Here is a 27,847-nt window from a genome sequence, read left to right on the forward strand (position 1 = left end):
GAACGGAGTATTCCACTTTCCTCACTGATCTAGGAAGGGCTGCTTTCTCCTGGAACCGAGAGAAACGGAGGGTCTGGGGCAGAGGGAAGAGGCTGGGATAGGGTGGATGATCAAGCAGAGGAGAAAGCACAGTGGCTTGGCCTGAGATTGCGAACTCTGGGCGAGAACGGGTGGCAGACTCCAACAAAGGTTACTGGTATGGGGTGCCCGCGGGAGCCAGTGCCAGCACTGGCAGTTTTGTGTGCTCCTGGCGGTGTGCGAGTGGCTCCACCTGGTACCTCTGGAGTGGGCACGTGTGCTTGCTGGCTGGAGGTAATAGCCCGAGATTATCAGTGGTGGACATCTGCATGGGCTGTTGCCAGTGTCTTTGTGTAGTACCGGCTCTGCGACCAACAGCACGGGAAGTGCACAAGGGCCGGGATACCTAGGCCTGGACCTGTCTGGGCAGGGTTCCTCTGCAGGGCCTATACAGGTTTCAAAGTGCATTCCTGCATTTCAGCTCTGACTGAGATCACAGGTGCTCTCCGCCTAAGTGGGCAGGAGCAAACCTCTGTGTGCATTGCTGAAGTTGTGGGGGCTGGGCACACATGTGGCTTGTTGAGGGCTACCAAACAGTGCACAAGGGAGAAGCCTGTGGAGATTAGACCTGCCAAATGCTGAGGCACATGAGACATGCCCGGAGGCCCTTAGAAAGGCGCTTGATCTGCAACCGGCTCCCAGCCCTGCCTACTCTTGCTGGCAGCTCTGGTTGGCACAGCCTTACCCAGAACTGTGTTTTGAACACTACTGGAGGAAGGACCTGGCTGCTCTTAGAGCCTCTTGTTCTGCAAGCAGTGGCTGGGGCGGACCTCACAGCTAAGTCCCCAGGTTGCTAGCTCAGGTGAGGGAGATGTGGCAAGAGGCACCTGGAAAACTAGCTGAGACTCCCATTGTCAGAGCCTCTGAGCCCTAACAAGCTCTGCCTACTAATAAAACTGAGGCCCAGCCTACATCATTGCCATAGCGACACAACAGCAAATCTCTGCTCAAGAGCCCCACAGGGGCAAAACCTGTAGTATAGCGCCACCTGTCAAAAAAAAAAAGGAAGAAGCTACCTCTCAAAACCAGGGGGAAAAAATGACATTTTTTATAACTTCTTTTTTTCCATTTTGGTAATTTTATCTTCTTTCCTTTTACTCTTTCCTTTTCTTTTTGAACTTCATTATCCATACTTGTTACATTTTTCATTCTTAATTTTTTATGAGGGTTTCATTTCAAAACCTTTACCTTTCTTTCTTTTTCTTTTTTTCTCTCATTTGATCATCATTTATCAACAAATTATTTTATTTTGGATTCATATTTTACTTTGTGGCATTTTGCATGTTTTTTACTTCATTTTTTAATCTCTTTTGTCATTTTTCCTCAGTTCTTGCTCCCTGTTCTCTGTAGTTTTTGTTCCAATTATTATAGAATTTTCATTTTTTTCACTGTATCTTTCCCATTTTTATTTTACTTTTTAAAATTATTTCTTGGCCCTGGCCGGCTGGCTCAGCGGTAGAGCGTCGGCCTGGCGTGCAGGAGTCCCGGGTTTGATTCCCAGCCAGGGCACACAGGAGAAGTACCCATCTGCTTCTCCACCCCTTCCCCTCTCTTTCCTCTCTGTCTCTCTCTTCCCCTCCTGCAGCCAAGGCTCCATTGGAGCAAAGTTGGCCCAGGTTCTGAGGATGGCTCTGTGGCCTCTGCCTCAGGAGCTAGAATGGTGCTGGTTGCAACAGAGCAATGGCCCAGATGGGCGGAGCATCACCCCCTGGTGAGCATGCTGGGTGGATCCCGGTTCGGCGCATGCAGGAGTCTGTCTGACTGCCTCCCCGTTTCCAACTTCAGAAAAAAAAATACAAAAAAACCCAAAACAAAAAACAATTCAATGAACAAAAAGAATATTTCACCAAGGAAATTGAAACTACAAAAAAGGTACCAAAAAAATCTACAAAAAAATGGTACCAAACAGAGATGAAAAATTCAATAAATGAACTGAAAAATGAGGTAACAAGCTTAGCTAATAGAACAGGAGAGAATTAGTGACATAGAAGACAGACAACTAGAGATACTACAAAGAGAAGGGGAGAGGAATCACAAATTTAAAGAAAATGAGAAAGCCCTACAGGAATTGTCTGACTCCATCAGAGAGAGCAATATAAGAATAATGGGTATATCAGAAGGAAAAGAAAGAGAAAATGGAATGGAGAACATATTCAATCAATGAGAACTTCCCAAGCTTGTGGAAAGAATTAGAGCCTCGAATCCAAGAAGTAAACAGAACACTGAGTTACCTTAACCCAAACAGACCCACTCCAAGACACATCGTAATGAAATTATAACAAACCAATGACAAAGAAAAAATCCTCAAGGCAGCCAGGGAAAAGAATATAACATATAAAGGAAGGCCTATTAGGCTACCACCAGATTTCTCAGCAGAAACTCTACAAGCCAAAAGAGAATGGATCCTACTATTTAAAGTACTGAAACAGAAGAACTTCCAGCCAAGAATATTATATCCATCAAAGCTATCCTCAAATACAAAGGGGAAATAAAAACATTCACAGATATAGAAAAGATGAGGGAATTTATCACCAGAAAACCTCCACCTCAGGAAATACTAAAAGGGGTTATCTGACCAGATACAAAGAACAAAACAAAAAAAATTACAAGTAAAAGCTCCAATAAGATCACAATAAAAACAAGATTAATCTCTGACAACAAAAACAAAAAGGGGAGAGGACAAAGATTAATAGTAGCAAAGGAGGATGGAGTGCAGAAGCACTCATGAGATAATGTTCTACAATGAATATGATATATATCCATTTTATTACCTAATGGTAACCACCCCTGAAAACACCACGACAGAAACACATGGCTAAAAAAACAAAGAAACAGAGGAAAGAAGTATGGAATACAAACAAACAAAAGTAAATGACAGAAAAACAAAAGAGAAGAACCAAACAAGATATAGAGCTATCAGAGAGCAATATATAAAATGGCAATAAGAAACCCACAAGTGTCAATAATTATATTAAATGTAAATGGCCTGACCAGGCGGTGGCACAGTGGATAGAGCGTCGGACTGGGATGCGGAAGACCCAGGTTCGAGACCCCAAGGTCGCCAGCTTTAGTGCGGGCTCATCGGGCTTGAGCAAAAAGCTCACCAACTTGAGCCCAAGGTCACTGGCTCAAGCAAGGGGTTACTCGGTCTGCTGAAGGCCCGCGGTCAAGGCACATATGAGAAAGCAATCAGTGAACAACTAAGGTGTCGCAATGAAAAACTGATTATTGATGCTTCTCATCTCTCTCTGTTCCTGTCTGTCTGTCCCTATCTATCCCTCTCTCTGACTCTCTGTCTCTTTAAAAAAAAAAAATTAAATGTAAATGTATTGAACTCACCATTAAAAAGATACAGAGTAGCAGAGAGGATCAAAAAATAAAATCCAACTGTATATGCTGCCTTCAAGAAACACATCTAAGCTACAAGGATAAAAACAAATTCAAAGTGAAAAGTTGGAAAACGATTCTCCAAGCAAATAACACCCAAAGAAAAGCAGGTGTAGCCATACTTATATCTAACAATGCTGACTACAAGACAGCAAAGGTAATCAGAGACAAAGATGGTCATTTCATAATGATAAAAGGGACACTGAGTCAAGAAGACATAACACTTCTTCATATATATGCACCAAACCAAGGAGCACCAAAATATATAAGACATCTACTAACTGATCGAAAAATAAAAACCGACAAAAATACAATCATACTTGGAGACCTCAATACACCACTGACAGCTCTAGATCAGTCATCTAAACAGAAAATCAATAAAGAAATATTGGCCTTAAATGAAACACTAGAACAATTGGATATGATAGACATCTACAGAACATTTCATCCCAAAACTCCAGAGTATACATTTTTCTCCAGTGGAACATTCTCAAGAACTGACCATATGTTGGGCCACAAAACTAACATTAAAAAATTCAGAAAGACTGAAATTATACCATGCATATTCTCTGACCATAGGGCTTTGAAAGTAGAATTCAATTGCAAAGAGAAGTAAACTCACAAAAATGTGGAAATTAAACAACATACTTCTAAAAAATGAGTGGGTCAAAAAAGAAATAAAAGCAGAGATTAAAAGATATATATAGACAAACGAAAATGACAACACAACATATCAGAATCTCTGGTATGCAGCAAAAGCAGTAATAAGAGAGAAGTTCATATCACTACAGGCTTATATGAACAAACAAGAGAGAGCCCAAGTAAACAACTTAACATCAAATCTTAAGGAACTAGAAAAAGAACAACAAAGGCAACCCAAAACCAGCAGAAGAAAGAAAATAATAAAAAGAGCAGAAATAAATACAATAGAGAACAAAAAAACTATAGAAAAAAATCAATAAAACAAGGAGTTGGTTCTTTGAAAAGATCAACAAAATTGACAAACCCTTGGCAAGACTCACTAAGGAAAAAAGAGAAAGGACTCGTATAAACAAAATCCAAAATGAAAAAGAAATCACCACAGCTATCATATTGTAGATATACAAAGAATTATCGTAAAATACTATGAAAAACTATATGCCACCAAATTTAACAATCTAGAGGAAATGGATAAATTCTTAGAACAATACAATCTTCCTAGACTGAGTCATGAAGAAGTAAATAGCCTAAACAGACCCACAAGGCAGGGAGGAAACAGAAACAACTATCAAAAACCTCCCAAAAAATAAAAGTCCAGGGCCAGATGGCTATACTAGTGAATTCTATCAAACATTCAAAGATTTGGTTCCTATTCTGCTCAGTCTTCCAAAAAGTTGAAGAAGAAGCAATATTTCCAAACACATTTAAAGAGGCCAAGATGCCCTGGCCGGTTGGCTCAGCGGTAGAGCGTCGGCCTAGTGTGCGGAGGACCCAGGTTCGATTCCCGGCCAGGGCACACAGGAGAGGCGCCCATTTGCTTCTCCACCCCTCCGCCGCGCTTTCCTCTCTGTCTCTCTCTTCCCCTCCCGCAGCCAAGGCTCCACTGGAGCAAAGATGGCCCGGGCGCTGGGGATGGCTCTGTGGCCTCTGCCTCAGGCGCTAGAGTGGCTCTGGTCGCAACATGGCGACGCCCAGGATGGGCAGAGCATCGCCCACTGGTGGGCAGAGCGTGGCCCCTGGTGGGCATGCTGGGTGGATCCCGGTCAGGCGCATGCGGGAGTCTGTCTGTCTCTCCCTGTTTCCAGCTTCAGAAAAAAAAAATAAAATAAAATAAAAAAATAAAGAGGCCAAGATAACCTTCATACCAAAACCTGGCAAAGACAACACACACAAAAAAAACACTACAGACCAGTATTTCTAATGAATATAGATGCTAAACTCCTAAACAAAATACTAGCAAATCGAATGCAACATATTAAAAAAATAATTCATCATGATCAAGTGGGATTCATCCTGGAATCACAAGGATGGCTCAACATATGTGAAACAGTTAACGTAATACACCATATCAACAAAACAAAGAATAAAAACCACATGATCCTATCAATAGATGCAGAAAAGGCATTTGATAAAATACAAAAAACAAAGAAAAACCACATGATCCTATCAATAGATGCAGAAAAGGCATTTGATAAAATACAACATCATTTTATGTTTAAAACACTCAACAAAATGAGAATAGAAGGAAAATATCTCAACATAATAAAGGCCACTTATGACAAACCATCGGCTAACATCATATTAAATGGCAAAAAAACTGAAGACTTTTCCTCTAAAATCAGGAATAAGACAAGACTGCCCACTTTTTCCACTCTCATTCAACATAGTGCTGAAGTTCTAGCCAGAACAATCAGACAAGAGAAAGAAATAAAAGGCATTCATATTGGGAAAGAAGAAGTAAAGGTTTCACTTCTGCAGATGATATGATCCTGTACATCGAAAACTTGAAAGACTCCAAAAAACACTATTAGAAACAACCAATACAGTGAGGTTGCAGTATACAAAATTAATATACAGAAGTCTACTGCCTTCCTATATGCCAACAATGAAACATCAGAAAATGAATTTGAAAAAATAATCCCTTTTATGGTTGCAACAAAACAAATAAAATACCTAGGAATAAACATAACAAAGAATGTAAAGGACCTATATAATGCAAACTACAAAGCATTGTTAAGGGAAGTAAAAAAAGATACAATGAAATGGAAGTATATTCCTTTTTCTTGGATAGGAAGAATAAATATAGTCAAAATGACCAAAGCAATATACAAATTTAATGCAATTCCCATCAAAATTCCAATGTCATTTTTTAAAGAAATGGAACAAAAATCATCAGGTTTATATGGAACCATATAAAACCCTGAATAACCAAACTAATCCTAAGGAAAAAGAACGAAGCTGGGGGCATTACAATACCTGACTTCAAAACAGCAAGGTATTGGCAGAAAAATAGACACTCAGACCAGAACAGAATAGAGAGCCCAGAAATAAAATCACATGTATATGGTCAAATCATCTTTGATAAAGGAGCCAAAAACACACAATGGGGAAAAGAAAGCCTCTTTCATAAATGGTGCTGGAAAACTGGAAAGCCATGTGCAAAAGAATGAAACTTGACTACAGTTTGTCCCCTTGTACCAAAATTAATTCAAAATGGATCAAAGACCTAATTATAAGACCTGAAACAATAAGTTACATAGAAGAAAATATAGGTGCTAAACTCATGGACCTTGGCCATAAAGAACATTTTATGAATTTGACTCCAAAGGCAAGGGAAGTGAAGGCAACGATAAATGAATGGGACTACATCAGACTAAGAGGTTTTGCATGGCAAAAGAAACTGACAACAAAACAGACAGACAGCCAACTAAATGGGAGATGATATTTTCAAATACAGCTCAAATAAGGGCCGAATAACCAAAATATACAAAGAACTCACAAAACTCAACAACAAACAATCCATTAAAAAAATGGCAAGAGGATATGAACAGTCACTTCTCCCAGGAAGAAATACAAATGGCCAAAAGATATATGAAAAGATGCTCATCTTCACTAGCTATTAGAGAAATGCAAATCAAAACTACAATGAGATACCACCTCACACCTGTTAGATTAGTTATTATCAACAAGACAAGTAATAACAAGTGTTGGAGAAGCTGTGGAGAAAAAGGAACCCTCATTCACTATTGGTGGGAATGTAAAGTAGTACAACCATTATGGAAGAAAGTATGGTGGTTCCTCAAAAAACTGAAAATAGAACTACCTTATGACCCAGCAATCCCTCTACTGAGTATATATCCCTAAAACTCAAAAACATTGGTACGTAGAGACACATGCAGCCCCATGTTCATCACAGCATTGATTATGGTGGCCAAGACATGGAAACAACCAAAAAGCCATTCTATAGAAGATTAGATAAAGAAAATGTGGTACATATATTCTATGGAATACTACTCAGCCATAAGAAATGATGACATAGGATCATTTACCAAAACGTGGATGGACCTTGATAACATTATACTGAGTGAAGTAAGTAAATCAGAAAAAACTAAGACCTGTATGATTCCATACATAGGTGAGACACAAAATTGAGATTCATGGACATGGACAAAAGTGCAGTGGTTACCAGGGGGAGGGAAGGGATGAGAGGGGTGGGGTTGGGGGAGAGGAGGGGCATAAAGAAAACCAAATAAAAGGTGACGGAGGACAATTTGACTTTGGGTGATGAGTATACAACATAATCAAATGTCAAAATGATCTGGAGATGTTTTCTCTGAATCTATGTACTCTAATTGAACAATGTCACCCCGTTAAAATTGTCTAAATAAAATTTTTAAAAAAAGAAAAAAGAAAACCACATCCTAAATAAAAAGTAAATATATAGAAGAAAAAATCCTCACTGCTCCTGTATTTATTTATTTGTTTTTGAGTAGTTACAGATTTAATGAAATTTATATTTTCAAACATTAAATTGTTTAAGTAATTATATCATAGAAAAATAAAGTTAGGTATTAAAGACATAATTGTATTGCATATTATGAATTAAAGCAGTAGTTTTTCTTATTTAAATGTGTTTTTCTGTGCTAATGTCCATCTACTATGTATGCAGACTCAGGAACTTTTGGGATTTAGCAAGTAAGTATTTAAAATTTTTTCTTTCTTTGTTGAACACCAATCAAAAAATATTTAAGCAATATTTCACATAAATCAAGAATGGAAATATAAATTCAAGACTTTGAAAATAAACTCTGGTATAGCTATGCCATTATTCTAAAACAAAAAAAAAATTAAGAATGGTACCTGTGCTTCAATCCCCTAACCACTCAAATTAATAATTGATGCCATGTGTATATCTACCCACAGATGTATGTGCTTGTGTGTTTAGATGATTTAAGAGCTTATAAATAAAAATATTATAATTAATAGCTAACATGTATTGTGCATTTAGGCACTGTATGAAGTGTTTTCCATTTATTAATTCAGTTCTCAAAAACCCATGAGGCAGACACTGTGGTTATTACTGTATTACCCAAGAGGAAACTCAAACAGAGAAGTTAAGAACTTGCCCAGAGTCACATATGGTGGGGAGGAGGATTAACCCTTTGAGTAGTACAAATGTTCATGTAAGTCCTTGTGCCACCCAACCATCAGGAGTACGATTGATTTATTTTTAAAATGTGTAAGGCAACATTATAAAAAGGCAAATGTGTGTTCTTGTTTCCATAAACTATTTATCAAACGAACATGATTTTGACTCCTGTGGCCACGATCTTCTTATACACAGACAGAATGGGAAGGCAGAGAAATTCAACCCAAATGACTCAAGAGAAATCCCCAGAAAAGGACTTGAATAAGTCAGATATAAACAAATTACTGGATGCAGAGTTTAAAATAATGATTGTTAGGATGCTCAAAGATTTTAGAACAGCAATAGATAGACATAACGAGCACCTATATAAAAAGATAGCAAATATAAAAAAAGGAAGGTGAAATAATAAAAAAGAATCAATCAGAAATGAAAATACAATATCAGAAATGAAGACCACAATGGGAGGAATTAAAAGTAGGATGGATGAAGCTGAGGATTGAATCAGCAAGTTAGAGGACAAGATAAATGAAGGCATGGAAGCAGAGCAGCAAAAATAAAAGAGGCTCAAAAGGTCTGAGGAAACTCTAAAAGAGCTCTGTGACAACATGAAGAGAAATAATATCCACATCATAGGGATCCTGAAGAAGAAGAGAAAGAACAAGGGATAGAAACTTTGTTCAAGCATATCATAGCTGAAAACTTCCCTAAACTGATGCAGGAAAAAGTCACACAAAATCAAGAAGCACAGAGAGTGCCATTAAAGAGAAACCCAAAGAAATCTACACCAAGACATATCATAATTAAAATACCAAAGCTAAGAGATAAAGAGAAAATATTAAAAGATGCTAGAGAAAAAAAGGCTATCACCTACAAAGGAGCCCCCATAAGGATGACATCCAACTTCTCAACAGAAACACTTGAGGCCAGAAGGGAATGGCAAGAAATATTCAAAGTAATGCAGAACAAGAGCCTACAACCAAGACTACTTTATCCAGCAAGGCTATCATTTAAAATTGAAGGAGAAATAAAAAGCTTCCCAGACCAAAAAAAGAACTCAAGGTATTCATTACAACCAAACCAATGCTGTTGGAAATGTTAAGGGGCCTGATGTAAAAAGAATATAGTAAAAGAGGAAGATAGCTTTAAAGAATAAAATGCAATAAACAACTATGTATCAACAATAACCTTAAATGTAAATGGATTAAATGATCCAATCAAAAGACATACGGTAGCTGTGTGGATAAGAAAACAGGAACCACATATATGTTGTCTACAAGAGACACAGACTAAAGGTAAAAGGATGAAAAAATATTTCATGCAAATGGAAATGAGAAAAAAGCTGGGGTAGCAATACTTATATCAGACAAAATGGACTTTAAAACAAAGGCTATAGTAAGAGATAAAGAAGGTCACTACATAATGATAAAGAGAGCAATCCATCATAAATATCTATGCACTTAATATAGGAGCACTTGAATATATAAAGCAGACTTTGATGGATATAAAGGGCGAGATCAACAGCAACACTATAATAGTAGGGGATTTCAATACCCCACTAACATCATTAGATAGATCCTGAAGAAAGAAAATTAACAACAACAAAAAACAACAGCAGACTTAAAAGACCCACTAGATCAACTAGAGTTAATAGATATCTTCAGAACCTTTCACCCTAAAGCAGAAGAATATACATTCCTTTCAAGTGCTCATGGTATATTCTCTAGGATTGACTACATGTTTGAGCAAAAAGCAGTCTCAACAAATTTAAGTACACTGAAACCATATCAAGCATTTTGTCTGATCACACTGGCATGAAACTAAAAATCAACCACAACAGAAAAACTGAAAAATACTCAAACACTTGGAAACTAAATAATATGTTATTAAAGAGGACATACAGACGGCCAATAGATGAAAAAATGTACAACATCTCTAATCATTAGAGAAATGCAAATTAAAACCACAATGAGGTATCACCTCACACCAGTCAGAATGGCACTCATCAACAAAACAACACAGAATAAGTGCTGGTGAGGATGTGGAGAAAAGGGAACCCTCCTGCACTGCTGGTGGGAATGCAGACTGGTGTAGCCACTGTGGAAAACAGTATGGAGATTCCTCAAAAAATTAAAAATGGCCCTGGCCAGTTGGCTCAGTGGTAGAGCGTCGGCCTGGCGTGCAGGAGTCCCGGGTTCGATTCCCAGCCAGGGCACACAGGAGAAGTGCCCATCTGCTTCTCCACCCCTCCCCCTCTCCTTCCTCTCTGTCTCTCTTTTCCCCTCCTGCAGCCAAGGCTCCATTGGAGCAAAGTTGGCCCGGGTGCTGAGGATGGCTCTATGGCCTCTGCCTCAGGTGCTAGAATGGCTCTGGTCGCAACAGAGCAATGCCCCAGATGGGCAGAGCATTGCCCCCTGGTGGGCATGCTGGGTGGATCCCAGTTGGGCGCATGCGGGAGTCTGTCTGACTACCTCCCCATTTCCAACTTCAGAAAAATACAAAAAAAAAAAAAAATTAAAAGTGAAACTGCCTTTTGACCCAGCCATCCCACTTTTAGAAAAATATCCCAAGAACACCGTAGCACTGATTCAAAAAAAGTAACGTGGCCCTGGCCAGTTGGCTCAGTGGTAGAGCATCGGCCTGGTGTGCAAGGGGTCCCGGGTTCGATTCCCGGCCAGGGCACACAGGAGAAGCGCCCACCTGCTTCTCCACCCCGCCCCCTCTCCTTCCTCTCTGTCTCTCTCTTCCCTTCCCGCAGCCGAGGCTCCATTGGAGCAAAGATGGCCCGGGCGCTGGGGATGGCTCCTTGGCCTCTGCCCCAGGCACTAGAGTGGCTCTGGTCGCAACAGAGCGACGCCCCGGAGAGGCAGAGCATCGCCCCCTGGTGGGCAGAGCGTCGCCCCCTGGTGGGCGTGCTGGGTGGATCCCGGTCGGGCGCATGCGGGAGTCTGTCTGACTGTCTCTCCCCGTTTCCAGCTTCGGAAAAATACAAAAAAAAAAAAAAAAAAAAGTAATGCATCCCCATGTTTATGGCAGCATTGTTCACAACAGTGAAGATCTGGAAACAGCCCAAGTGTCTGTCAGTGGATGAGTGGATTAAAAAGCTGTGGTTCATATACACAATGGAATACTATCAGGCTACGAAAAAGAAGGAAATATTACCTTTTGCAACAACATGGATGGACCTGGAAACTATTATGTTAAGTGAAATAAGCCAGGCCTCTGCCTCAGGTGCTAGAATGGCTCTGGTCGCAACAGAGCAATGCCCCAGATGGGCAGAGCATTGCCCCCTGGTGGGCATGCTGGGTGGATCCCAGTTGGGCGCATGCGGGAGTCTGTCTGACTACCTCCCCATTTCCAACTTCAGAAAAATACAAAAAAAAAAAAAATATCATATGACCTCACTCATTTGAAGAATCCAAGTAACAATGTGAACTGAGGAACCGAATTAAACCTGAAGGGAAGGGGGGAGGGAGCTGTTGGGAGGTGGGCAAAGGTTATGAATTGAGGGGAATACGGGGGAGGGGGATGCAATCGTGGCAACAGTAGAATCTATGTAAAACACAATAAATTAAATAAAATATTAGCCTGACCAGGCGGTGGCGCAGTGGATAGAGCATTGGATTGGCATGCAAAGGACCCAGGTTCGAGACCCCAAAGTCAACAGCTTGAGCGCGGGCTCATCTGGCTTGAGCAAAAAAAAAAGCTCACCAGCTTGGACCGAAGGTCGCTGGCTTGAGCAAGGGGTTACTCAGTCTGCTGAGGGCCCACAGTCAAAGCACATATGAGAAAGCAATCAATGAACAACTAAGGTGCCAAAACAAAAAACTGATGATTGATGCTTCTCATCTCTGTGTTTCTGTCTGTCTGTCCCTATCTATCCCTCTCTCTGACTCTATATCTGTCCCTGTATTAAAAAAAAATTTTTTTTAAAGAAAAAATAATAATAAAATATTTGTAAAAAGAAACAAAAAAAACCGAACATGATTTTAAGTTAATGAAACGGTAACTGGAACTAATTTTATTTTGTTAAAAAAATCTCAGTCCCGGGGGTCAGCTCGTATAAAAAAAACCTCACTACTCAAAGGGTTAAAAATCACGTAATAAAGTTCAGATCCCACACTATTAATCACCATGCCAAAATTCATTCTTATCTTATATGACCCCAAAACAACTTTATAAGGTAAGACATTATTCCCTTTTGGTAGATGATGCAGTTGAGGTTCAGAGAAGCTAAGTGACTTAAGGTCACTCGCTCAGCAAATATTTATGTGCATGTACTGTGTCTGGTCACTGTGGTACGTACCAAGAACAAAAAGAAAATTGACTGTGTCCCTGCCTTTGTGTGTGTGTGTGTGTGTGTGTGTGTGTGTGTGTGTGACAGAGACAGAGAGAAGAAGAGAGAAGAGGAGAGAAAGATGAGAAGCGTCAGTTCTTCGTTGCGGTACCTTTGTTGTTCATTGATTGCTTTCTCATATTGCATTGACCAGGGGGTTATAGCAGACCAAGTAACCCTTTGCTCAAGCTAGTGACCTTGGGTTCAAGCTGGTGAGCCTTGCTCAAACCAGATGAGCCCGTGCTCAAGCTGGCGACCTCGGGGTTTTGAACTTGGGTCCTCCACATCCCAGTCCAACGCTCTATCCACTGCGCCACCACCTGGTCAGGCTGTCCCTGCTATTATAATATAGTAGAGAAGACAAATTGATAAACAGACAATTATACTCTATTGAGATGAATGCTATGATAGGGTCAGCAAGGGAACTCTGAAAGACCACAAAAGGAGCTTTTTAAGGAAAATTTTCTAGAAAGAGCAATGAGCAAAGCAAGATCTGGACAATGTGCTATATCTAAAGGTCAAAGACTGTAAGAAGAGAGAAGTCTGAAAAGGTAAGTGGAAGTACTGAATGCAGAGCCTTGGAAATCATTTAAGAATTCAACCTTATTCTGAAGGTGGCAAGAGCCACTGAATTGTTTTAATCAGGTGAGAGATGAAATAAAATATGCATTTTAGAGAAATCACTTAAATTATAGTGGGTTGAAAGGTTAGAAAAAAGAAATCATTCTAGTGGGAAGCTATTGCTGTATTTGTGGCATAAGATTATTGTATACTGAACTAGAAAACAGAGGAAACTGGAGTGATTTAAAAGATACTGAACATGCAGAATCACTATGGGTTGGTACTGAATGGATGTGTGGGGGAGGTGAGAGAGTCAAGGAGGATATCCAGGTTTGTCTTGGAAATGGATCAGTCGATGTCATCACTAAAATAGGGAACTTGGAGGAAGAGAAGGCTTTTTTTGGTGGGGGAGGTAAAGAATTCAACTTTGGACATGCCATGTGGTTGTGGCACCTGTAAATGAAACTCATTAATATTAAATGCTAACTAAAGTTAAAGGGGTGGTTGCGCTGGCCCAAGGGGATTTGTAGAATAAGAACAGAATAACAACTAAGTTGAGTTCTAACTCTAGTTTAATCACTGAGGTGGAAGGAAAACCAAGCCAGGCTGGGTCTAGAAGTTGTGAAAAGTAAGCATTGAAAAAGGGAGGGAGTGAAAAATAGTACCAAATGTACAAATAAAGAAAGACGTTAAGAGTCTCTGTTGAATTCAGCAACAGGGATGTCATTGATGACTTTGGCAAGAGCAGTGTCAGTGGGGTGGTAATGGTGGAAGGCAGATGACTATGATTAATGGGTACGAAGAAGTGAAGAACTGGAGAGACTACACCTGAGCAATTATTTAAAGAGTTGGCAGTGGAAACCAGGACAGCTAACTCAGTGTGTAGCTAGAAGGGGTTGAGTCAAGAGAAGGGGTAGTTTCTAAGACAGGAGAGACCTAAATACTGATGGCCTTAGCAATCTGTCCACATTAACTGGTATCTCTGATGTGAAACATACCTGTTCTTGGACCCAAGGCTGGCAGACTATTTTCTAATATAATTTCACATTTCTCCTTCAACCAGTCAAGTTATACATTCACCGAGGGTCAAGTTCCAAGACCTCTTTATGACTATTATACTTGTTTCCATCCAACTTAAATATTTAACCAATTAAATGTATACCCCCCAAAAATGATGTTGTTTAGCCTAAGCTGTTTTGGAAATAGTTTTTTAATAGGTAACAACTAAAAAGCCAACCAAAAAGACTGCAATAGAAGTTTCAGAAAAGAATCAGAAGACTCTGATTCAGATTAATTATGTGTCTTTAGGTGTGTTCTTATTCCACTTAAAAAAAAAAACCGCCACCACCAAAATTAGAAATAAAAAATGGTACATTTTCAGTGTAGTTTATGCAAGGTTTGTGAGGAAGTCCAATCAAGTGACTCATACTTGCAAAAGGCCTTCATTTTACATCAAAATATTTGGAAATAAATATATATTTATGCTTTGTTTGAAAATATAGTTCAAGCAATTTATCATTTTTCATGATTCCACTTGAAACTAAGTTTTTCAGTTTATTATTACATGATACGTGGATAAAGGCCCTGAAGGAGGCGAGAAGAGACGGCAGACAAAGCAAGGGCCGAGCGGCTGGTTTAGACAGGAGGAAAGGCTACAGCCTCAGTAACATCCATGGAACAGGTAAAATGCAAATAGTTAAGTTATAGCAAAAATGTGAGATGTCTGGATTTAAAAATTCAAAGGCTAAACAGTCTGAAAAAATGTAGGATATTTTCTTGGTAGTGGATGGTTGATATAAACGAGCTGAAGAATGCAAAGAGCCAACAACTTAGCACTGAATAAACTGTCTATGTGAACACTGGAGTTGACAGCTTGACAGCTGGACCTGGGAGTAGAAAGACTGAAACAGAAACCTAAGTCTGTAAAGAACGGGAGGGCCTGACCAGGTGGTTGGGAGAGGACATCGTGGGCAGGGTACAGAACAGCAAAACCAGACTGTGAGCCTCAATGGTGTTTTACGCAAGGTGAAGAAGTGCTGGCCTGGGAGGACAGCCGGGGGCACGGGAGGAGCTGTGGCACCCAGAACATGTGTATCTTTCCTTCTTCCCTTTTGGTACGGGGTGCAGAAGAAAGAGTGGTGTAGGGGAAGTATTTTCCTGGGGGCTGTGTAGATTTCAGTAATGGTTAAAAGGAAACAATCCAGAGTATGAGAACGTAGAGGAGTTTCTTTACTGTGGGACAAGGGTTCCAGAAATAACAAGGGGGAGTCTAAGAGTAGAGCAGATAGCTCAATCTGTATCAGTTGTCCAGCCACTCACCTCCTCCCGCTATCTAATCCTAGACACATTTTCTATCCCGAACCCATACATCCCCCACATCATCCACTGTCATGAAAGATGGCTGCCCTGACTTCAGAACTGCTGTGAGACAAAGGGTCTTATTCCTACTGAGTGTGACTGAGCAAGCTAGAGTCCTTGACTGCAGCTGGCACACATCTAATGAGAAACAGTGGGCCTGATTTATGATGAAATAAACACTGTGCATGGAAAATAAAGGAAGGAAACCAGATATTTACTGACATGGATGAGCCCACAGATCAACTAATTCTGAAGCCTGACTCACAGCTAGACTTTCCAGTTATGTGAGTCTATTGTTTAAGGCCGTTTGAATGTGGTTTTGTTATTTGCCTTCCACAGGACCCTGACTGATAAAGGACTGAAAACTGATAAAGGACTGAGCACAGGAAAAAGAAGTCTAAAGGTCAGAATACAAGAAATGACAAGTGACTGGAGGGTCTTCCAAGCTTGGTGGTGGCCTAAAATAACTGAGATGTGAAGTTCAATGTGTGGAGTTGGCTAAAAATTTCCAACATAATTATTCCCACAATGCCTCATAGATGCACAGAACTAAGGCCTCAAAGAAGTCAACCATAACCATGACTGAATGGGTTTCCAAGGAAGTTCAAGGCTGGCCATGGGGCAATGAACAGCAAGAGGACAACTAATGACCAAAACAGGACGTCTGCATCTTAACACCCTGCTCTTTCACCACTTGTCTTACTAAAGACCAATTATTATGGACATGTTTTCATTACTATTAAACAGCTTTAAAATAAAATTACTCCAAACACTTCACTGAGTAGATGACCTTCACTGGTTTTCATTTATTTCCTAACATTTATTAAAAGGCTGTATGTTTGGTCACAGCATAACCTGATTTTAACTCAGTTAAGCTGAAGATGTCAGCAGCTCCACCCTGGCTCAACAGATATACCCACGATCACGATCACTCTCGTATAGCTTCTATTGCCACGAATAAAAAGCTACCCCTTCCTTAAAGTAATAATATTCCCTGAATGTGGAAGGGGTAAAAAAAAACCCAGAAGTCAGAAATTATGAATTCAGGGGTCAACAGAACACATTACATCTTTTATGTTGTAACTTCTTTCCTTACTTTCTGGGATTTTTGTCTTAATTCCCTTCAGGATTTATAATTCTTGTTACCAAAGAAAAGGAATGAAGATAGAGGATCCACTTATACGTCTAATGAAAATATTTTGATAAACTGAGAATTTTGCTATTTGCATTGTCTATGCTTTTCCTCTCCCTTCGTCATTGTGCTGAGCATCCCTCCTCCTCCCCCTTCGGTGCAATTTCAAGCCCATTCAATGCTTCCAGTGTCGGTACATTTCTTTTCTTTCTTTCTTTCTTTCTTTCCTTTCTTTCTTTCTTTCTTTCTTTCTTTCTTTCTTTCTTTCTTTCTTTCTTTCTTTTTTTAGAGAGGAGGGGTGGGGAGAGAGAGAGAGAGAGAGAGAAGGGGGAGGAGCTGGAAGCATCAACTCCCATATGTGCCTTGACTAGGCAAGCCAGGGTTTTGAACCGGCAACCTCAATGTTTCCAAGTTGACGCTTTATCCACTACGCCACCACAGGTCAGGCCTGTCCTTCCTTTTCAGTGCCTCAGTACCTGGGTGGGAAAGCTAGTGAGCACACCTGCAGTCATTCTAGCAACTGTGTTTGTACCCTTGAGAATCTGGAGAGGATTTTTTTTTTTTTTTTTTTTTTTTTACTTTTTGCAACTGAGAGCTACAAAAGTTGAAAGCAGGCAATAGAGCATGATCCTGTCTTTCTCCACAGGAGTTATTATGTACATTTGAAAGTTAAAATCTAGATCAAATCCAAGATTTCTACTGTCTAATTAAACATTAGGGTTGTTTTCTTTTTCCTACAAACTTCCAGGCTCTTTATTATTTCTGTCCCAACAACACATTCTTCATTTTCCTTCTGTTTTCAAAGTGCTTTCAACACACAACTCTATGACATTTCTAACTAAAAAATAAGATACTAGACAGCAATAGACAGGAAGATACATTTATTAGGCTGTAGTTTCCTGTGCCCAACAAACAAAGTACTTGGGCAAAAAAATCAAGTGGCATAAATTTTGACAGAGATCACCAGGTTGCAGAATTTCATTCGGACAAAATAGCATCTCACAACTATTTTGTGTCAATTGTTGTCTTAAAATTTTTGCAAAACATTTTATGGACTATCCTTTCAGAAATGTTTTGATTTACTAGATTAATTTCCTTTCAAAGCATAGTTTAAAGGTCTCCACTTCTCCCATTAAGGCTTCTTTGACCATTCCAGTTCATCCAGAGCTGAGCTTCTATCACCTTTCATCTGTGCCATCCGTCCATTTGAGACATTTCAAGCACTGTCATTCACCTGTTCAATTGGCTTGTCTTGTATTCTACATTAGATTAGGACTTTCTCAAGCATAATAACCATTGGACATTTCCCTTGTCAAACCCCTATCCTGAACTCACTGCATATTGCTCAGCACCTGGTAGATGCTCATTACATACTTGGGACGAGGTGGGATAATAGGCCTCAAACATCACAGCAATACCATCCTCCCTCATCATCGCAAATTAACAACCATGCAGGGAAATGTGTTTTATTAAAAGAGCCAGGACTTGGATGAGACTCCACTATGTAAAACATCATAACGTCTATTTCCCCACAATTTACATTTTATCCATACTCATCATTTCCCTAAAATGTTACTGTGTTTGCTTGGCATTTCCTGATGTTTGCCCCAATTCTTCAAAACACTGTGCAGATAGTCCTAGTATTTACTTTGGAACTAATATTTCTCTACAAGCTCCCATTGAGGGCTGCATTTCATCAATCCCCAGATAGTGATTCCTTTATGTTTATTTTAATTATTTCTTTTGTTCCATTTTATCAGAACCACTCCTTTAAATCTTGATTCTTACCGTTTATAAAGTTGTTTTTTACAGTCGCTGATTTAACTAAGTCATCCCTCACCTGACAACTGATCAGGCCATAGCTCAAGTCCAGTCTCCTTCCATCAGAGAGTACAGGGCTCCTTAATTGTCTTTCACCAATGCCAAGACCCAGCCATGCACCTATCTCCCCAAGGCTAGTCTGTTTCTTGAGGCACTTAGCCCACTTCTGCCTTCAGCCAAGCAGCTCTTTATCCACCACATATGTGCTGTTCACTATAGTAGCCACATGTGGTTGCTTAAATTTAATTAAGAGTAAATAAAAAAATTTAAATTCGGTTCCTCAGCTGCATCAGTCATATTTCAAATGATCAGTAGCCACCATGGGAAGTGGCTACCCTCTTTGGACAGCACAAAGAGAACTTCTATCCCTGCAAAAATTTCTAACAGACAATCTCATTTCAAGAATGAGATATATGCCTGTACCCTCCTTCGGGTGCCCTTTCTCCTTTCCACTCTTAAAGCAGTTCCCTGGGGTCTTCTTTGGAGGGAAGAAAGGACAAAAAGTGAGGAAGGGAGAATTTACTGAGTAGTTACTATGGGCTGGGCAGTGTAAGAGCACACATTTAATCCTAAGGACACTGCGAGACATGTTCGATAAGCACTGCTTTCCAGAGCCACACTGGAGTAGAAGAGACTTTTCTGTCTACCAGGAACAGGGCTAAAGGTACAATGGAGAGTTCACCTTATTTATTAGCTGTGCTAACCAAGTTATAAAATTTTACCTAAAGGTTACTGGTTTTAGACCCACAACATATCAAACATTTGTAAACACTGTTTTCTCTGTGCTGTGAGTATCCCTCATATTTCACATTCCTGCTACTGTCCCAAACCTTAAAGCATTTCCAACTTGTAGACCTCCCAGACTCCTAGTTTCTCTCCTGATAATCAAACTCCTGACCTCCTCAACCTCTTCCACTTTGTCTTAACTAACACTTAGAACCTGTAGAACCATCTGCTACCCCATGAAGTATACCTATTCTCTCAAGCTCCTCATACTGTACTGGGCCTTGTGACAGGATGAACTTTCTCCTCGATCCCCAGTGCAGTGTCCAAACCATTACTACACCGCAACTCTAATCCTGAGGCTGCTGCCTCTTGCTGTTTCACTTGCAATTATCAGCTGACCTCTCTGCCAGTTCCTCACATTTATCAAAGACTTGGCTCTACAGTCCTTTCCATCTTAAGCTCCAAAATCATCTCAGGGAGACTCTATAAGGGCAGATGGATAAGATACTCCTCTCCCTTAACGTCAGTTTCTTGACCTACTTCATTCCAAGAACCTTCATGTTTATTCTTCTTATCACCGTGTGATGTCCTCAGAGACGACGCATTCTGATATTCCACTCTGACCATAACCTTCCATCTTCTCAGCTTCCACCTCTCTACTCCGTGATTCTTACTTGTCCAGCTCCCTCAGGCCTCCAGTCCTCTGCTCCCTCTTTTTTCTCACTCTAATGGGCTTCTTCTGTAGCTCTGCCAAGACCTGGGTGATTACTAAGCTAGATTCTTGTCATACAGATGAGTGGTGAGTATCACTATTATCCCTAATATATATTTAGTGAGCCTGTTACTGTGCCAGGCACTATATAAAAAGTTCACAAGTTTTCTCACTTAATTTGTTTCTTATTTAACAAGCCAGGATGCAAGTATTATTAACCCAATTTTACTAGGCACAGAGAAGTAAAGAAGCTTGCTCACAGTCACACAGGAGATATGGGACAGGGATTTAAACTCAGGCCTGACAACAGAGCCCATATTCCTAACCACTTAACTATACTCAAGTCACAGTTGTATATTAAGAAAGGAAAACATCAGATTTCTCACCAGTGCACATCCCTGACTGTTCACCCCGCATGCAGTGGGAGAAACTGAGGTGACTACGGTAGTGAAAGACAACACACTGGCATGGCTTGCCTGGTGTGTTATCTCCACTACTCCCTGCAGGAGGGCTGTGAAGGAGAGCCCGTGTCAACTTTCGTCCAGCTCTCTGAAAAAACAGGCTGTGTGAGCCAGGGTTGCTTTTAGTCACCATTTCCAGAGAATAAAGCAACTCAAACTGGGACAACCTGATGGCTACACTTTGTACCCAGGTCTCATTCTTTCCAGAAGCCCTTTAATGAACTGTCCTCTGGTAAGCAGTAAACAATGTGAAAAGGTGCACTTCTAGGAAGTTGCAAAGTCTTTCTTAAAGTACTCAGGCAAACAAATAACCTATGCTTCCTATAGATAAGATTCAGCTGAACACTGTAGGTGCAAACAAATGTTAGTTCTTTATTCCCTGGTGATTTCTCAGATAAGAGCTATTGAGTTGTTACCATCATGTGTGATTATGCCTACACTGCAGATTATATTACCAAAAGAAAAAAGGTCTTATAAAGGGATTTCCCATGAAACACATGAGTTGATTCAGTCATTCCTTCAGTAAATATTTACTGAGGTTACAGAGATGAGTAAGACATAGTTATTGCCCTCAGGAGCTATTTATAAGAGGAGACATAGTGACAGATTAGAATACCACGCAACAAACTGTACATGAGTAAAGTAATACGGAATTTAGGGGACAGAGGAAGTAAGTCAGACTTGGGGAGGGTCTTCTCCATTTCCCAGTCTATGCCTGCACACTTGAGCTCACGTACACACAACCTTAGAACTTGGTTGTCCTCTTTTCTATCCTTTGTATAAAATATTTCATTATTATTACCTGTTAGTAAACAGCTAATAGAAGAATTGATGCAGAGCACCGCACTTTTATTTCAACTAGCATGAATGGAAGGTCGTCTAAGTGCATTCCTGGAAAGCTTCCTCACATTAGCTACTTCTAAATTCCTTCAGTTCAACGTTTTAGGGCAGGGGTCCCCAAACTTTTTACACAGGGGGCCAGTTCACCGTCCCTCAGACTGTTGGAGGGCCGGACTACAAAAAAAACTATGAACAAATCCCTATGCACACTGCACATATCTTATTTTAAAGTAAAAAAACAAAACGGGAAGAAATACAATATTTAAAATAACAAACAAGTAAATTTAAATCAACAAACTGACCAGTATTTCAATGGGAACTATGCTCCTCTCACTGACCACCAATGAAAGAGGTGCCCCTTCCAGAAGTGCGGCGGGGACCAGATAAATGGCCTCAGGGGGCCACATGTGGCCCGCGGGCCGTAGTTTGGGGACCCCTGATTTAGGTTCTATATGTCAATTGCTGATTGCTCTATACACTCCGTATTAATTTTTTTAAATAACTGATACTTCTGAAGACTGTTAGGTCTGTTTTATTTTAATCTGTAAGGAAAACATCAATTGATTAATTAAGCCCCATTGTGCCTCGTACTCAATAAATATTTGTTGAATGAATTAAAATCTGGGTGAATACTGAATGTTAGCCACAGACTAGTTGGAGAGGTACTAGGAGGGCTGAGTGATCTGCTCCCCCAGGCCAGGGGAAAGTGAGGAAGACATTCTTCTAATTCTACTGGACTGTAAGCTCTTGGAGAACACAGTCCATGTCTTAGTCATCTTTGTACTTCTGGGCACACGTGGAAAAATAGTCAGTGCATAGCATATATGTTATAACTGCTGAACCAATGAGTAGGAAAAATCTGAATTACTCTGTCCTAGAATGACAATTACATTCAGCCCAAGGCACCAAGTAAATAAGGTGATAAAGTAATCAAGAAAAGGTGCTAAGATAATAAAGTGGTTGAAGAAAAGTAACTGAGTGAATGGCATGTCATAAAAACACTTTGAGTCATGGCTAAATTATCTACAGAACTCTCCAGCACACTTGGAGAGCAAAGTACTACAATTCAACTGCTCTTGCTTCCACCTGCTGGTATAGGAACGTAATTTTTTAGATTGGGCAGGAAATGTTGAGCTGATAGAGAAAAAAAATCTTTATGAAAACACGGAATTTTCAAAGTGCTCTTGCTGAGGCAACATAGTACACTCCCATAAACAACCCCTCACCAAAAATGTGCACCATGAGCTCAGCTATAAATATTTGGAGGACAGAACAGAATAGCTATAAACACAGAGGCATTTCAGTGGCTTTATTCCGAGGAGCCTCCAGTGTCTGAGAAAGCCAAAGGCATTCTCCATTTTCTTTCATAGTACAGCCCCCCCCTTTTTTATTTGTCCTCACAGAAGTAGCATTAAAATTTGGTGACTAAATGACCATGGCACTATAATGGTCTAATCTTACTCTTATATAGTATTGAATAAAACACTACTTGTTTTGAAAACAGCACCATATATAACCTCAATTGTGTACAAATCCCTCTATCTGTAAGGTTTAAAACTAGAACCAATTATATGATGCATTCCCTTGGGCTGACTGATGATGATTTACTATCAACTTTCTTAAAATGTTACTGATCCTTTTGGGAAAAAAAAAAAGAGAGAAAATTTTATTTTAGATTTTGGAGAATAATGGAAATAAGTTATTGTTTCCAAATTTCATTGTAAATAAATGAAAAGGGACTCTTCAAAGTTACCTTTTCCATAAAACAAAAAATAATAAAAAGAAACTACTAAAAGTAATATGAAAAACTGAATATTAGAAATATTTGTAATATTTCTACTCAATAAATAGAACTTTTAGAAAAAGTTCATATTACAAAGTTCTAAAGAATGAAATAAAAAAAGACCCAGGTTCTGAAAAATAAAAAATAGAAGATAACAGTCTAATTGATTTCCACCTAATTTTGTATATAGGACAAGTGGTCTAATCATTACAGGTTTTAAATAAATGTATTATAAATAAACATGAAAACACTTCTCTCCCTAAATCCTTTAGCTGGCTTAAGTAAACCCACCTGCGACCACAGAACATCTAAAGTCAAGCGCTATGTCACAAAGGTAATCTAGATTTCCTTAATAATTCATTAGTAAAGGGCCTACCCACATACATGGAAAACCACAACTCAAAAAAGACACTCTACTTTTACTGTTCTTTATAATGCTGAGTAAATTGCTTCTGGCACATTTAATGAGTGTTTGGAGTATACTTTCCAGAACTGAAATCCTTATTAGTCATAAGAGAGACATCTCTCTTCAGTACATTATTTAATACGTAGGCTTTTCTTTGAGGGGGGTGTCAACCCAAACTTGGATATTTTGTTAAGTGAATGATGATGCCTAAATCCTCATCTTAGGCCAGGCTAATTACCAATTTGCTTTTTTTGAAAGTCTGGCTCAATCACAAATAAGTATTTATTGATTTACATGTGACAATGGTATTGTGATTATGTACTTTTGAAAAAAATAGTTAATTCAGTGCTATATACTGAAATATTTATAGTTAAAGTGATACAATGCTGGGAAAATGTTTCGAAAACAATTGGAGGAAGAAGAGGTATATGCAAAAAGACTGGCCATGAGCTGACAATTTTGAAGGTTGGTGATGGGGAAGTTCATTATACTAATTTCTTGACTTCTGGCCTGACCAGGCGGTGGCGCAGTGGATAGAGCGTTGCACTGGGATGCCAAGGACCTGGGTTCGAGACCCTGAGGTCGCCAGCTTGAGCGTGGGCTCATCTGGTTTGAGCAAAAAGCTCACCAGCTTGGACCCAAGGTCACTGGCTCGAGCAAGGGGTTACTCAGTCTGCTGAAGGCCTACAGTCAAGGCACATATGAGAAGGCAATCAATGAACAACTAAAGGGTTGCAATGTGCAATGAAAAACTAATGATTGATGCTTCTCATCTCTCTGTTCCTGTCTGTCTGTCCCTGTCTATTCCTCTCTCTGACTCTCTGTCTCTCTGTCTCTGTAAAAAAAAAAAAAAAATTCTTGATTTTTGCTTATCATTGAAAATTTACATAATGAAAAGTAAAAAAAAAATTCGTAACTCTTTATGTGCTTAGCTCTAGTTGCTAAACTCAAACATTTGGTCTGAAAATCATATAAAGTCAATATTAAGCAATGTTCATGCTGCCCTGGCCTGGTAGCTCAGTTAGTTAGAGTGTTTAGAGTGTTGTCCTCACATGTCAAGGTTGTGGGTTTGATCTATGGTCAGGAAACATACAAGAAGCAACCAACGACTGCATAAATAAGTGGGAAACAAGCTGATGTTTCTCTCTCTCAAATAAATCAGTAAGTTATAAAAATAAAACAACACTCATGGTGACAAGCATATTAAAGGGGTAATAAATAGAGCAAGACCAAGGGGGAAACAAGAGCACAGGTAAGAATAAACCCCATGGATAAGACACACCTTTCTCAAAAAACATGGGGTCTAGAAACTGGGTGCATCTTATACAGTGGTTGTAAATTTTTTAAATTTTATTTCCTGCTTTTTTCACTTGTTTTTGCACTCATTGAAGAATGATTCGTCATCAGACACAGATGAGGACAAGCTAATGGATGGGAGTTTTGACAGTGATGAGGAGTTATATGAATTTCATGAGTAAAACTTGAGTTCAATAACTTTATGTAATTTTTTTTTCAAATTTCGGGCCCCCAAATTAAGGTGTGTCTTATACATAGGAGCATCTTATATATGGGGAAATATGGTATATTTGACCAGTAATTGAAGATTCATAAATTCAAAGTTGGAAGGGACCTTAGAAATCAGCTAGCTGAACTCCTTGATGTTAAGTCACAAGTAACTATAAGCCTATGCTTAAGCATTTTACTTTATTGAGGATATAGTGAATGTTACATTACAAATGGGTTATGAGAGAAGATTGAAGTGATACTGATGTCTAGTGTATCTATAACTTGAGGCGGACTTTGAGCCTAGTTATCCCATGGCTGCCATGCTACTTCATCTAGTTACAAGTAGCTGCTGCTTGCACACTGCCAATCATCATCAATAATAACAATGTCAAACATTTCTAGAACAGGCACTGTTCTAAGTGCTTTGAATATACTCATTTAATCCTTCTGACAACACAGTGACATTGACTCCCCATTTTTAGGGAGGATGAAGCTGAGGCAGAGAGATGAAATAACCTACCCCAGGTCACACAGTTAGAAATGCCCAGTAACCCAGGCAGTCTTGCTCCAGAGTCAAGGCTCCATTCTACATCACCAGTCACATCAATCACTTTGGCAATTCTTCCTTTTTCTTTCAGTTGCCCACAGCTATTGACCTAAGCCTGCACTAGTGCCTGCTACTTTATTTTCTCCCTGTTGAGGACAGGATAGGGTGGGGTATGTGGAGAAGCATAATAGCAAGCCTGGAATAGAAGATCAGACTAGCAAAGACCCATTTTCTTTTCTTCTTTCCTTTTTTTTTTAAAGTGAGAGAAGGGGAGATAGTGAGATAGACTCCCACAAGCACATCAACCACTAGGGATCCACTAGGCAACCCCTGTCCGGGACTGATGCTCAGACCAATTGAGCTATCCTCAGCGCCTGGGGCTGACACTCGGACCAAATGAGCCACTCACTGTGGGAGGGGAAAAGAAAGAAAAGGAAGAGAGGGCGGGAGAGAAGCAGATGGTTGTTTCTCTTGTGTGCCCTGGCTGGGGATCAAACCCGGATATTCATACACTGGGCTAACACTCTATCCACTGAGTCATGCGGCCAGGGCCACAAAGGCCCATTTTCAATCAATGTCATTCCAGGAACTAAAACCAACTTGGAAGTTAAGAGACTGGAATCAGAGAGAGATGAGGCTGGACAGGTTGATAAGCAAGATTCCATGGCTTTTTTACCATGCTGGAGAGCTTAAAGTTGGTACTGTAGGCAATGGGAGGCTCTGAAAGAGAGGCTGTGATCTGTATTTTAGCTGTGGCAAGTGTGGAAGATTGATTTTAGAAGGCAAAGGAGACAAAGTAATCCGGAGGCACAATGAGAGTAGGAGAGAAAACAATGGAGTCAAGAAATGTTCAGGAGGTAAAACTGGAAGAATGTGGTAGATGGTAGTACTACTGATGAAACACAGCAAATTTACCACTGGTCAATAGAAAATGCAAGAATAAGACCAGGCTTGGGCAAATATTGCTAGGTAAATTTCAGACATTGATTTCTGAGTGCCTATGAAACATGCCAGGATGTGGGAAATGTGGTGACTTGGCAATTGGATGTATGAACCTGAAGACTAGTGAAGGACAGAGACAGATGTCTTCATATGTGTAACTTGGACTGGACTGTGGACATCTAAGGAGATATGTAGATAGGGCAGTGGAGGGTCTGGAAAAGCAGGGAAAGGAAAAGTCTGCCACTACCTGGATTGAGAGATGGTTTCAGACAGAAGGGGATGAATGCAGGAGACTTCACCACATATACAGGTTCAAGGAAAGGAGACAGAAAAGAAATTTACAGTGGAAGAATAAAAACTTAAGTGCTGTTTTTACGTCACCCTGCTTTTATATAAGTGATCTGTTCAACTTCAACACAGAACTTCAGATTTAACACCATAAAGAATCCCCTTATTAGAATGCTGTTCTAGTGAGTTGAGATCCTAATTTTTCACCTTTGCTCAAAGTCACCTGAATATTTCATCAGTAGGTCATTTATGTTCCCTCCCTCCACCCAAGTCACTGAAAAAACATTTACGACTTTCAATATCCGCAGATAGTCAGTTCTTCATTATCCAGTCCCCAGGACTACTTTTTTTTTTTAATCTTGAATGGAAGCTAGGAAATTTTAAGTTACTATTTACCTACTTGATAGCAAGCATTGTACTAATAGATTTTTTCACATATATTAGTTTCTGATGTTATCTCTGTTTTAGGGTTGAAGAAAGTGAAGCTTAGTGAGATTCCAGAAGCATCTAAAATTAAGTCTACCTCCAAACCAATGCCATGTGGTTTACACATTCTCTTTCTCTTTTCTCTTTCTCTCTTTTGGTGTGTGTGTGTAAATCTTCATATTCCAAGATTTGTATTTTTCCAGCTTTACTGAGATACAGTATAGTTCACATACAACATTATATGCATTTAAGATGTAGCACATTCTACTTCTTGAAGTCATTTCATTAGTTTTTAGCATGTTTGCCTCAGATAGTCAATTTAACTCAGTGCAGCTACCAGAAGCGAATTTAATGATGAGTGCACTGGGCATGCACCCTGGGCCCCAACTTCTGAAGGGCCCTGCAAAACCCC

The 27,847-nt window shown here is 39.7% G+C and overlaps 1 protein-coding gene across 4 annotated transcripts in view; it reads right to left on the reverse strand.

Annotated features, from left to right (window-relative positions):
• NLN (neurolysin) overlaps positions 1-27,847 on the reverse strand; it is a 107,816-nt gene that overhangs the window by 66,286 nt on the left and 13,683 nt on the right. The gene's annotated exons all lie outside the window — the stretch shown is intronic.

This window comes from Saccopteryx bilineata, chromosome 1 (genome assembly GCF_036850765.1).
Source record: "Saccopteryx bilineata isolate mSacBil1 chromosome 1, mSacBil1_pri_phased_curated, whole genome shotgun sequence".
Taxonomy (NCBI): Eukaryota; Metazoa; Chordata; class Mammalia; order Chiroptera; family Emballonuridae; genus Saccopteryx; species Saccopteryx bilineata.